The sequence below is a fragment of the Sander lucioperca genome, chromosome 19 (assembly GCF_008315115.2).
Source record: "Sander lucioperca isolate FBNREF2018 chromosome 19, SLUC_FBN_1.2, whole genome shotgun sequence".
Lineage (NCBI taxonomy): Eukaryota > Metazoa > Chordata > Actinopteri > Perciformes > Percidae > Sander > Sander lucioperca.
In genome coordinates this window covers 29,392,574-29,400,385 of record NC_050191.1, presented here as the reverse complement: position 1 = coordinate 29,400,385, position 7,812 = coordinate 29,392,574, and positions in this window count along the sequence as shown.

Genomic DNA, 7,812 nt, shown 5'->3' with positions numbered 1-7,812 from the left:
TTAAAAACTTTACTTTTACTTTTTAATAAAAGAGATTTCTGAAAGTGATTGCAGTCATTTGTTTATTTTCACTAGACACACATTATTCACAACACTTTACGGCTCAATATCAGCAGGAACACAAGCATGTCATAATAATAATAATAATAATAATAATAATAATTATAATTGAATTTATATAGTGCTTTTCAAAGACTCAAAGTCGCTTATGTAGTCCGCCATTGTTGTTGTTGAGACGTCGTCGCGGGATAAGAGGTCGAGGGGTGTGGCGATGACAACATCGATACACAAGTACGCAGCTTCGCCGTCCAAACGAAGGGGCAGCATTTTCGAAATTTTTTCACCCTGGGACCATGTTTCAAAAAAGTGCTTTTCAGGCAGTGCGTTTACAGGATTTGTTTGGACGATCGGCCAAAACTAAGCAAAAAAACGTTTCCGTGTGGATGGCCCCTGAGAGTAGCTGCTGCAAAAACCGTGGTTTGTTGTATTTTGGTGCACAGCCTGTGCCTCTAGTGTTTGTTTGACGTTTACGACCCCTGTGTTGTCTCCCGAGACCGGGCTTTTTCACGGTGTGTTCAGGGGGCAGGCAGCTAGCGGATCAAGGAGAGATGACTACGATTTGAGAGAAAAATGAAATCGCACTGAAACCATGCAGGAACTCTTAGTGCACCTTTAACACACATATTACATACAGAAGATATGAAACAAAATACATGCCTATACATGCCTCACTTTTATATTTGTTTAGCATCTTCTTTTTCAGTGTTTTTTTTTTTTTTAATCTTTGTAGCGTGTTACACATTTTCATTTATTTTTCATTTTCATTCTGTAGTTTGTGCAGCAGGAATGTGATGGATTCCACCTGCCATGTCTGAAGGAGGATATTACATCAGTGCTAGCAGTGTGGCTGCAGGCTGTGCATTATTTTCACATTACCGCACTGTTTTGACACTAGCACCCTCATCGGCTTTCTAAATGATTCCTCATAGCTGGAGGGCTCCGACTGTTGCTCACAGCTTCTCCTGATAATGTTTTTCGAGGCTGACAGTTAGTTATTCTCCTGATGTCGAGTCAGATAACTCAACTCAGGTTATCTACCAATAATGAGTGCATAAGTTCCTAAACAAAATTACTTTTTGTGCAATTTTTTTGTATTTATGTAAATAAGTTTTGGATAATTATTCATTCGCTGTGTGGGACTGAGATTGATTGACAAAAAAAGTCATGTTTTTATTTGAAAGTTCCATTTTGGCCTTTCATGTGATATTCCAGACATTGGTATACAATCAGATCTCACGTTTCACACTCAGAGTGTTTAGTAGATCGGTCTGTCTGCAACAAGTATTTCTTTTACTTGCAACACTAAAGAAAATGGACAGCATGTGTGCTATAGATATGTTGACGGAGAAAGTCAACGCAGAAGTTCAGAGGCTCGAAAGAGACAAAAAGGTCTATAAGAGCAAGAATGAGATAATCTCAGAGGATCTCACTCAGTTAAACATCAAACAAGACCAACAGACGGCCGTTTGGAAAAGCAATCAAGCTCTCCGAGAAGAGAACGAAAGCCTGAAGAAAATCATTGAGGATCAACGTCAGAAGAACGCTGTCCTCCAGGCAGAAAACAACCATCTGAAAGAGCAGTCCTGGTTAAAAACCCCAGACATGAAGGTAACAATGAAGGCACTTGAGGAAAATGACCTACTCTTGATGAGTAACAACGTACTCCAAGATAATGACTCAAAATCCAAAGTCATTGAGGAGAACAGTGGAGGAAGCGAGCAAGACTTTCCCACGCAAGCAGAGGTCTGCTCTGGAGAAATCCTCCCGAAAAAGCATTCGGTTTGGAAAAACATTAAGATCTTCTTCACCCATGGATCGAAGAATTACTCCCAAAGCCAAGGCGATTTCCACACCGTCAACAGCAAGAAGCAAGGGGAGTTAGATGCAGAGTTAAATGGTACATTCAACGCCAATAGTATAGAAAATCCTGAGTCTAATGATTTATTCATCACCAATGTATCAACAAAGAACTCCCAAACCAAAGACGAGTCCCACAGAAATATCATTGACTGGAAGTGGTGGGACTTAGATAAGGAGTTATTTGGTGGATTCTTTACCAATGGATCATCATAGAACTCCGAAACTAAAGACGAATCCCACAGCAATGAAATCAAATGGAAGGAACAGAGGGAGTAGGATCAAGAGTTGGCGACTACCAGTGACAACTACCATCAGGTTGTTCCCATGTGAATCTCAATGGCTGGACAGCCTACAGTAAAATGTAAAAATGTACTTGGCAAATAAAGGGTACATTTAAAATAAAATCCATATTTCTCTGTCCTCTGTTTTCCCGACAGTAAAACATGTTTAAAAATGGATTGGTTAATTTATTGGTTAATATACTAACTGTAAAACAATGTCAAATGAGTAGACTTAGTGTAAATGAATTTAAGAGAAACTGTGATGATTTTCAACCAGATTTGTTTCACCGCTGATGTTAAATGCTGCTGTTTAGCAAGTAACATTTAAGTTCCCATATTAGTTTGGCGTGTTATCAGCATTTGCAAATCAGCATTTTACACAATTTCCAGCTGAGGCTGATGGGAATGTCATTAGTTCTGCAGGGATTCAGTGATAAACCAAAGTATTGGACATTTTGATCTGATGAAAAGTCAAAGGATCACCAAAGTTATTACAACTCATCCTGAGGGGAACATGAATGATGAGCCACCTTTTTGAAGACAATCCTTACAAAAGTTGAGATATTTCACTCAAAACCATAAGTGTCAATATCATGTAGGGTCCCAGAAGAAAAAGGACATTCAGATTTATCCTCTTGGCATTATGAATGTCTGCACCAAAGTTCATAGCAGTCCATCCAACAGATATTTCAGTCTGCACTTAAGTGGTGGACAGACAGATGGATAACTGAAATGCATTCTCATGAAAGAGTTCGTACATCAACATTGTACGAAAATGTATGCACACCAATTCGTATAATATCCTACGAAATTATGCGGGCTACAAAACTATGTAAGCTATCGGTCCTTACAGGGGCAGTTGATAGTTGAGTTTAGCCGAGAAAAAGTGAGCATCATGGGCCGACAGTTAAGTTTAGACACCAAAATGACTAGTTAAGTTTAGGAAAATGATCTTGGATTGGATTAAAACACTCCTGTGGTATGAACACCTGTTTCCTGGTGAAAGTCTTGTGTTTTCTCCTTAACTTCTTCAGGACATGAACACCTGTTTCCTGGGTGAAAGTTTTGTGTTTTCCCCTTAACTTCTTCCAGGACATGAACTCTGCTCCCCTCTTGTTTTAGGAGCCAAACATCCCCCCCGACCTCCTCCCTAAGAGGATCTTCACACTCTTATACAGCAGCAGTCAATGTGGTGCTGACAGTAATACATATGTGGAATACATACGAATTACAGTGTATTACCTTTTGGTAGTTATATGTACGAAGGGTTCATGAGAACAGAGATATTTCACTCAAAACAAGTGTCAACATCATAGAGGGTCCCAGAGGAAAAAAGACATTAGGATTTATTCTCTTGGCATCATGAATGTCTGCACCAAAGTTCATAGCCCTATAGTCCTTCCAATAAATATTTCAGTCTGGACCAAAGTGGTGGACAGAGATTAATAACTGTTACACACTGAAGTGTGCTGAAACTGAAAAATAGAAATTGCGTGTTCTGGCTGACTTGGGCTGACCTTGGTTAGTCTTCCTGCCAAAAAACAGACTTTCTCTTTACAGTGAATTAATGGGAACCAGCTGCAGCATCTCTCTCTCTCTCTCTCTCTCTCTCTCTCTCTCTCTCTCTCTCGATTGTATTTTCAACTTCATTTGTATTACAGAGAAGCATGAACAGATGTGGTGCTCTACTCTTCTGGTCTGAACTCTGCCGCTGTGCTGTAAAGTATGTGAATCGTGAACGGGTGTATGTACATGATGCATTGAATGAACATGTATGTTATTTGGCACAAAACACAGCATCGTAAAGAGATTCTGAGCGTGGATGCATTTAGGGTACTTTACACTGATTTTGTAAATGAATAGGGCTACATGCAGCTGCTGTTTGTTCCTGATAGAATTTTAATGTTCAGTGGTCAAAATATTAAAAAAAAATAAGTAAAGAAAAAGGGTTCCCCAGTCTGTCACGACTGTCTATTGGTGGTTTTAAGTTTTCTCCAGTCTCCATCTTGCAGACCAAACTGTAGCTTAGTTTTATTAGAATTAAATTGTTATCATGGCGAATTGACGAAGCTGTTTCTGATGGAGCATCAGAAACAGCTTTGGGAGATAAGAGAATCGTTTCAAATTCCAGATTCACAGATGTGTGGTGTGTGATGATATTTCAATCCATATGTCTCGTTTTGTGTTCCCTTATAATAATCTTTCTTAATGTCTTGTTTTGTGTAAATCCCTTTAAACTCCATATGTATAGCTTATACATAAACTTGCCTTGGTGCTCACACTGGCCCTCATTTATCAACCTAACGTAGAAACCAGCGCAGATATGAGCGCAGAAATCCTCTTACGACAGGCTTCACATATGATTCATTAAATGTTCGTATCACACCAATCAGAGCGTAAGAATGGTCGTACATTGATAAATGCAGCGGCTGGAAACGATCAGAATTTAAATATCACGCCCCAATATATTCTGGGTTTTGAGGCCTCGCCCCTATAATTTACGACATGGCGAGACGTAATCCGACTGAGAAGCGGCACTTTTCAGAGGTGGAGATTGAAAGCCTGATATCTCAGGTTCATGTGCACTAACGTGTACTATTTGTCAGCCTGAAAACTGGTATTAAAGGCTGTAGAAAGAATGTGGAATGGAAAGAGATCACTGATGTAGTCAACAGTGTTGCAGTAGTAAATCGGACTGCAGCTGAAGTTTATTTAATTTATACATCCTTGACATATGTATACTATAGTCCTAATAGTAATATACAGGCTTATATTGCAATCCCTTAGGCCTACATGGTTGGTGTACCTATATTTAAATAAACACACAGTAGCAGCGTTTATGCAGTGTCTTTTATTTTTCTCGTGTTTTTTTCACGAGTGAGAGCCAGGCAACAGCTGTGAGGGAGAGCGCGTGTCCTCCGCCCCCCCGTGCTGGACCACCACCCTGACCCTGTCTCCTGACAGCAGAGGGGCTGGAAAAACAAGCCGAAATAACTCGGTCGATGGCAGAAATAAATCGTTCCCTTGTGGCCATTAAAACTCATCATGTTTCCTGTATTGAGTATCATTGCCAAACATAACACTATTCCTTTTAAAAGTGAGGAATAATATCCTGTCTCCTTGGTATAGCCCCAGTTGGGGCTGTGCTGGACACTGTTCTCTGGGCATCGGGTCATCTGGCTCCATCACTACATTTATGGCACCCTGTTTTCCTGCGCGATGTTGTGCAGAACCCCACGGGCTAAAACTATGTTGCAGACTTTTTCTGCCGTGTATGGGTGATATCGCTGATGCAAGACAGAGCCATCTGCCCTTAATCAATCCGATGGAGCGCTCCACTGTGGCCCGTGCGCGTACGTGTGCACTGTTATGGCGCATAGAGGTCCTCTATAAGAGCCAGATCTGCCATTGCTGATATAGTGATCAACTGATGATTTCTCCTTCTCCTGTTAAACTGATTATATGCTGCACCGCAAGTCCACACTGACTCCAAAACTTGCATACGAGTTCAGACCAGATGTGAGATTTTATCGCAGCCTACGCTCACGTTCAAATTGATAAATCCCTTGCTTTGCGTAGGAATCGGCGTACGCCCGTCCTACGCCTGTTTTAGGTCGTACGCACGTTTCATAAATGAGGGCCACTGTGTGCACAGCTTACCAGTCATTGTGTAATCTTTGTAGAGAAGTCTAGTTAACAAATGTGTGAAAAAGTCAAAGGTGTGGGGGAAGACCTCAGCTCCACTTTTCCCCAAAAAGTCTCTGTGTCAGTCTGCCCAACATGTAGCACCAGCAGGACTCATTTAATTCGTCATGGGACTTTATAGGAAGCCTCAGCATCGCCTCCTCCCGCTTCTGCTGGGCTTCTCCGTGTCTATTTTTAAGTTCCATAAGGGACTGTTCGTTATTTAATTAAGGGGCCACCGGAGGAGTTTTGTGGCCTCTAACCTAAAAAGACGTGACCCTCCCCTCGTCAGTAATAATTGTCCTATGACCCTTCAAAATGATTTGAAAAAAAGGAATGACCCTCCCCTCGCGTGCAAGATTGCACTTAGCAAAGAAGTACAGATACCATTTGATTTTTACAGCCATGATGTACAGAGTTAACCTCTGCATTCTCATCTTACACATCCCACTCCTCTGTTATGGTGTGGTGGCCATTTCAGTAGATTTACTCACTAACATTGTTGTGGAAACACAATAAGCATGGAAACTAAATGCACACTTCATGCATTACTGCATTACTTCAAATACTAAGTTCCTCCTCTAGTAAACTAGTATTCATATGAAATAAAACAATAAAACATTGAGACCATTCAGCAAAGGACGCTGGGATATAACCAATTCAACACTGGTTGCTATGGACTTGACACTAGGCTTTGTCATTGTATATTTTAGCACATAGGTAAAGCTGCCGAAGCTGAACATTATATTCTAAAACATATATGTTTATTTTTAAAGCAGATTTTAAATTACATTGTAACAATTTAACAATTCGCCCTTATGAAATCCAATCGCGGCACGGCTGTTTTGGAACGCAATAGACAGACACTTAAATTCAACTAAAAAGTAACAGTGAACAATCAGTGTTGGACCTCCAGTCTGTTGAGATGCCTCTCCAAACTCACCATAAAACGTTAAGACACGTTGAGAAAAAAGATCCGTATTTTGCCGTAATCCAATGACACGAAAAAAAAAGTAATCCACAGCGATCAGTAGATCCCCAAAAAGGGTCACGGTGTATCCAGCAAGGTCTATACGAGCGTCACATTCACCAGCCAGCTCCAAACAGGTGAACGAGGCCTCTCCACTTCACCGTTTAAACAAAGTGGAATAAACGTATAAAAGTCCAAATCTACACAAAACCCGCAATCAATTAGTAAGCTGACATCACATTTATATACATGGCATTTAGGAAACCTTTATTGCAAGGTTGGCACGGCAAGATGTCCAGACTAGTGCAACAGTAACTTTCGTTTTTTGCGTCCTGCTGCTCCCATCGTCAGCCAGGTAATATTTTTTTTACTAAAGCAGTATATGAAATCAGATGTATTACCTATCACCATTTAGTTGTTTTGTGTTATTTAAGATATTTATAAAATATCTGGTCATGCCAGACGTAATTATTCCACTCATTTTTTAAACAATGCAATTACCCGTTTGAGCCACCAGGGGGGCAGTGCTCCTCCTGCCCCCCCCAGCAAACTTCGCGTATGGGGTCAGACCATCTGCTAGGGGGCCGAGACTGAGAGCTACATGGATAAATATGCACCAAACAAGCCACTTTGAAATTGTGCTCTTTTCATGAATAAAAAAGTTGGGTGACCCCCCCCCCCCCACCCAGACTAAAAAATGTTGGATGACCCTCCCCTTAGCATAAAATAAAAAGACATGACCCTCCCCTTAGCATAAAATAAAAAGACATGACCCTCCCCTATTTTCCTCCGGTGGTCCATTCCTTAAATACCGAACGGTCCCTAACAATAACATAGGTAGGGTTGCTGCCTTAATTTGCTGGTCCAGTCAGAGAGACTGAGGGGGAAATGACTCAAAGTTGAAGTTATTTGAAAACCCTGAAAGATTCGGGGCTTCAGAGAAAACATTCGGGGCTG